The sequence below is a fragment of the Artemia franciscana genome, chromosome 16 (assembly GCF_032884065.1).
Source record: "Artemia franciscana chromosome 16, ASM3288406v1, whole genome shotgun sequence".
Taxonomy (NCBI): Eukaryota; Metazoa; Arthropoda; class Branchiopoda; order Anostraca; family Artemiidae; genus Artemia; species Artemia franciscana.
Genome location: NC_088878.1, coordinates 34,281,877 through 34,288,061, shown reverse-complemented (window position 1 = coordinate 34,288,061; position 6,185 = coordinate 34,281,877).

Here is a 6,185-nt window from a genome sequence, read left to right as displayed (position 1 = left end):
ATTAGCAGGAGGGGGGGCAGAATTAGATATTATAGAACAAAGAGCAACATACCACATGTTAACGAAAAAGTCTAAAGCGAGAAAGTTTGATAGTAATATGTAACATCAAAATAATCTGAAGGATTAACCGAAAGAATACATTCGCTAACCTACTTTTAATCTGAGAATGTTTTCTCTTAGAATTAATGTTTTTGGAATAATCCTAATGCATGGCTAAGGGGAGGGGGGCTGAAACTTTTCTCTTAGTGCAGAAAAATTTTAAATGACAGGCAAAAGATCACATTCATGTATTCTCTTGCCAGAAGGAAGTGGGTCGGAGGGGAATCACCCTATTACATATGGTCGAAGAGCTTCCCTAGAAAATCGTGAAATTATTAATCAACCAATTCTTTTTTTATAATACAGACCTCTAAGAGGCCATATATATTTTAGACCAGTAGTTATGAATTAGCAAACTAGGGCTCATTCGGATGCAAAGTTAAGGATCTAATGGCTTTTCGACGAGATCACGCCACAGCACAGTCTGCCTTTCAGTCGTTTTTTAGACCAAAAGAATATTTGATGTGAACAGGGTCTATTTGTCATCAAGAAAAAAAAAACCTGAAAACAATTGGAGGGGAATTTTTTACACTTCCCAGTTTCAGAAGCCATACTGAGATGCAACTTTACGGCCCTTCCCTAACACATACATGCAGTCCGTAATAAAAGTATTGCTATTGCATAAAGCGTTTATTAAATAAAATTTGATTAGTTGCGTACAAGCTTTTAGGATGGAAGCCAGCGGTTCTTTTTGGGGAGGATGTACTTAGAGCCAGAAAAAAGGCGTTTCTAGGCTCAAAATGTCAATCTATCATGTTGGGTACTACAGACAACGAATTAAAAAAACGCCGACCGATATAGGTTTAACTTACTATATCCGGTCACTGAAAGTATATTTCCTTTGATGAAAAAAGTTGAAGAGTGCAGTACGGCTACTTAGAGGAGGAAATTTTCCCATTTACTACGGAATAGTTTATTTGGCAAAAACCTCGTTTTATTTTGAAGAGCAAATACGCTAGATGTGTCTTTTTTCTCGAACCAGCGCTGTGCTAATCCATGTAAAGAGTTGGGGGTTAGAGGAGAGGTAATCTTCTTTTGTTCAGCACAAACTTGAATACGGTATTGATAAAAAATTCAAATTTAGTAGAGAAATTGAATGAAGGTAAAGAACAACAAAGTCCGAAGGACAAGAAATTATCCTAGCTACTAGGTGTGCTGCGGAAGGGAATTCAGTCTCTACGATAAAGTTTGAATTCTTTCCACGTCTCTTCAAGAAGGAAGGAATCTTCTAACTGAATGGCAATGGGAAAGGGACGAAAATTATTCTTCACAATGCCTCAATATTAATGTGTGTTTAGTTAACAATCAAATATTCAGTCCAAATATTTTGAAACGCGATGAGCGTAAAATTCTTGCAATGACTAACTGGCTATATTTGTTGCACTCGCAAGTACTTTCCGCAAACTACTACCAACCAATTCAGCACCAAGAAACCTGAGTCAGACCTATGCTCGATGTGTTAATCTTTTAAAATGAAATAAAATTTCATAAATGACTTATTTAAATTTCTTAAAAATTTTTAAAATTAAAACTTACGTAAATTTCTTAAAATGACTAGCTGGTTTTATATGTTTCACTCACAATTAATTCAGAAAATAATGCAACTATTACCGACCAATGCAGCACCAAGACACCTGAGGCCTGAGGCTTGATAATTTGGGTCAGTCAAAAAAGCACCTAAACATTGGACTATTCTGGATTTTCTTCAAAATATAGATAGTTCAGCAAACAAAGATTAAAATATAGCATCCTGAAGTGATGGCAGTGGTCCAGTATGGTTCTGAAACGTTGGCACTCCTAAAGACGGAGGGGGATTTGTTAGATAATTTCCAGAGGAACTGTCTACAGATTCTTTTGGGTACCCACCTGACTGACCGTATTTCAAACAGTAAACTACAGGAAAAAAGGTCATTCTAGTTCATTTTGGAACTAGAATGAGAGAATGGTTTATATGGCTAGAGCACGTTCTAGGGGATGAAGGATGACAGACTACCAAAGATCGTCTTATTCGCACAGCCATCTAGAGCTATGCGAAAATCAGGTCGTCCCAAATAGATTTGGATGAGGTCGCAAGGAAAGATTTAAGGGGAGTTGAAACTTCTTGGGATGGTGTGAAAAAGAATGCTTTGAATATATTGGGATGAAAGAGACGCGTGCGTAGCTGTGTTAGCGTCAGGCGGCTTGGCGCTGCAGTGATTTGTTAGTAATAATAGTAAAAGTAGTAATTCCCCTGAAAATATTTAAATTATCTTCCTCAACGTTTCAAAACGCTCAAATTTAGAACCATACTTGACAACTATTGTTAATTGAGCTTCAAATATTCTAACCTTGATTATTGGACTCATCCGCCTATTTTACAAACTTTTTTCAACAGTCAAAAAACACCCTGGGCCTTGACTATTCTGCTTTTTAAATCTTCCCATTATTCATCAGATTTAATGATAATGTTACCAAGGTAAGCGAAGCTATGTGCTTGATCAAGTTTTTGTTACCTAGCATTACTTTTTCGTCTACATTTACTTCTAGTCTAAGCAAATTTGTCTTTCCAATTTTAAACTTAAAACTACTATCACAACTTGAACAAAAAACATCCGAAATTCATTCATGTCACTTCTTTTATCCAGGACCTCAAATCATTTGTATAATCTAAATTTAAGCAAACGTTACGTTTTCATTTGATACCCTTTCCACCTACAGTCGTTGCTATGTTCTTTAAGATCTCCATATAAACTTGGATAAGGGACAGCCCTGCTCAACTAATGATTCCATACAAAACCAATTTTTAACCGTAACATCGTAAGCGCTGCTCCATTACTCTTGGAAGCACTACTAAAAGCATATGAGCCTGATGATGAACGTCGATCTCTGCAATTGAAACAAAATACCGCCGTCGCATAGCACGGATCACATACAATGACCAATAATCCAATGACCTCCGTAACTCCTGCACTGCTCATGCAGTCATGAAGTCCACTGCATCATGGACCGAGTTAAAAGTTAGCAACTTCGATGGCTGGGTCAGATCCAAAAATGAATTTTGAATTGAAAATGAAATAGTTGTGGGAAAAGTCAAGTCATGGTCAATTGTAGAAAAAGCCAAGACAGATTGTCCAATTAAGTGGGCACTCCCAAAAATCATATTTGGAGGACGGATACGTGGCATACGACCTCAAGACCAACCTTGCAGGAGATGATGCGACAACATTAATGGCCAGAACATCCCCAACTTCTGCGTGTTGCACCCAAGAGAATAAAATACTGTCACCATGTTCAACAATTTATCAGAACAGAAGAAGCCCCAATACAGCCTCAGAGGCTGGATGGGATATAAGTCATGTAAGTCATAATTAATACTTTAAAAATTCAAGTAAACTGCCATGACAAACTTCCTTTGTTTCAAATTAAAAAGTTAAACTTCTTTGGCTAGTCTTGTGGCTAATCTTTGACTACTTTGTGTGGCTAATTGTGACGTATGTAGTTAAAACTAGCTCATCAAACAGTTCGTGGTAACGAACTGTAGTAAGGAGCGATCCGGCTCAATAGGAACCAAAACTCAAAAAAATTGAATTTTGATATCAATAGCTACATCAAAAGAATCGCATTTTAATGCTGATTTTAAATATATAAGTTTCATCAAGTTTAGTCTTAGCCATCAAAAGTTACGAGCCTGAGAAAATTTGCCTTATTTAGGAAAATAGGGGGAAACACCCCCTAAACGTCGTAGGATCTTAACGAAGATGACACCATCAGATTCAGCGTATCAGAGAACCCTACTGTAGAAGTTTCAAGCTCCTATCTACAAAAATGTGGAATTTTGCATTTTTTGCCAGAAGACAAATCACGGGTGCGTGTTTATTTGTTTGTTTTTTTTTGTTTGTTTTTTTTTTTTTTCCCCAGGGGTCATCGTATCGACCAAGTGGTCCTAGAATGTCGCAAGAGGGCTCATTCTAACGGAAATGAAAAGTTCTAGTGCCCTTTTTAAGTGACCAAAAAAATTGGAGGGCATCTAGGCCCCCTCCCACGCTCATTTTTTCCCCAAAGTCAACGGATCAAAATTTTGAGATAGCCATTTTGTTTAGCATAGTCGAAAATCATAATAACTATGTTTTTGGGGATGACTTACTCCCCCACAGTCCCTGGGGGAGGGGTTGCAAGTTACAAACTTCAACCAGTGTTTACATATAATAATGGTTATTGGGAAGTGTACAGACGTTTTCAGGGGGATTTTTTTTGGTTTTGGGGGTAGGGTTGAGGGAGGGGGCTATATGGGAGGATCTTTCCTTGGAGAAATATGCCATGGGGGAAAAAATTCAATGAAAAGGGCGCAGGACGAATGTGGTCACGTTAGAAAAAAACGTCAAATTAAGAGCTTAACATACAATGCTGAGTGTTCGGAGCCTCTCTATTATGGAGTATAATTTGAAAATAACACAACTATACGAGCGATAAAACATATATACCACAACCATAACTCAACTAACGAAAGAACTGCTAAGAGATAACACAACTATCAAGCGAAAACAGGTGAAAACTAACGGGAAAATAAACGAACTAAGAGGTGGAAGGGGCCCAGAGAAAAAATATAATCCTTTTTCAATTTTGAGCCTAACTTCCGCAAAGGAGTAATAATGTCAGAAGCCCCGAAATACCGAATTATTTTCTTTTCAAACAGTTCGTGGTAAGGAACTGTAGTAAGGGGCGACCCGGCTCAATAGTAAACGAAATTCTAAAAAACGGAATTTTGATGCTAAAAGATACATCAAAAGAATCGAATTTTTACGCTGATTCTAAATATATAAGTTTCAATTAATTTAGTCTTTGTCATCAAAAGTTACGAGCCTGAGAAAATGTGTCCTATTTTGGAAAAAAGGGGGAAACATCCCTTAAAAGTCATAGAATCTTAACGAAAATCACACTATCGCATTCGGTATATCAGAGAACTCTATTGCAAAAATTTCAAGCTCCTATCTAAAAATTGTGGAATTTTGTATTTCTTGCCAGAAGACAAATCACGGGTGCGTGTTTATTTGTTTTTTTTTTTGTTTTTTTTTCCCAGGGGTCATCTTATCGACCAAGTGGTCCTAGAATGTGGCGAGACGGCTCATTCTAACGGAAATGAAAAGTTCTAGTGTCCTTTTTAAGTGACCAAAAAACTTGGAAGGCAAATAGGCCCCCTCCCATGCTCATTTTTTTCCAAAAGTCAACAGATTAAAATTTTAAGATAGCCAATTTGTTCAGCATAGTCGAAAACCATAATAACTATGTCTTTGGGAATGACTTCCTCCCCCACAATCCCTGAGGGAGGGGCTGTAAGTTACAAACTTTGACCAATGTTTACATATAGTAATGGTTATCGGGAAGTGTACAGACGTTTTCATGGGGATTTTTTGGTTTGGGGGGTGGGGTTGATGGGAGAGGGCTTTGTGGGAGGATCTTTCCTTTGAGGAATATGTCATGGGGGAAGAAAAATTCAATGAAAAGGGCGCAGGATTTTCTAGCATTACTATAAAAAAACAATGAAAAAATAAACATGAAAACGTTTTTTCAAATGAAAGTAAGGAATAGCATTGAAATTTAAAACGAACAGAGATTATTACGCATATGAGGGGTTCTAAAAATACTTTAGCATAAAGAGCGAGGTATTTAGGAGGAGATAAATACCTCGCTCTTTATGCTAAAATATTTTTAGTGATTTCAACTATTTATTCTACGGCCTTTTTGATTCAGGGGTCATTCTTAAAGAGTTGGGACAAAACTTACGATTTAGTGTAAAGAGCGAGGTATTAACGAGGGTACAAACCCCCTCTTACACATAATAAAAATATAAGAATATAAAAGTTGGTTACGTAAGTTAATTCTTAAGTTACGTATATTTTTTACTAATAAAAACGTTCGTTGAATATTAAAAGTTCTAGTAGCCTTTTTAAGTAACCAAAAAATTGGAGGGCAGCTAGGCCTCCTTCCCCACCCCTTATTTCTCAAAATCGTCTGATCAAAACTAAGAGAAAGCCATTTAGCCAAAAAAAAAATTAATATACTAATTTCATTTTAATAATTTATGTGCGGAGAGCCAAAATCAAACATGC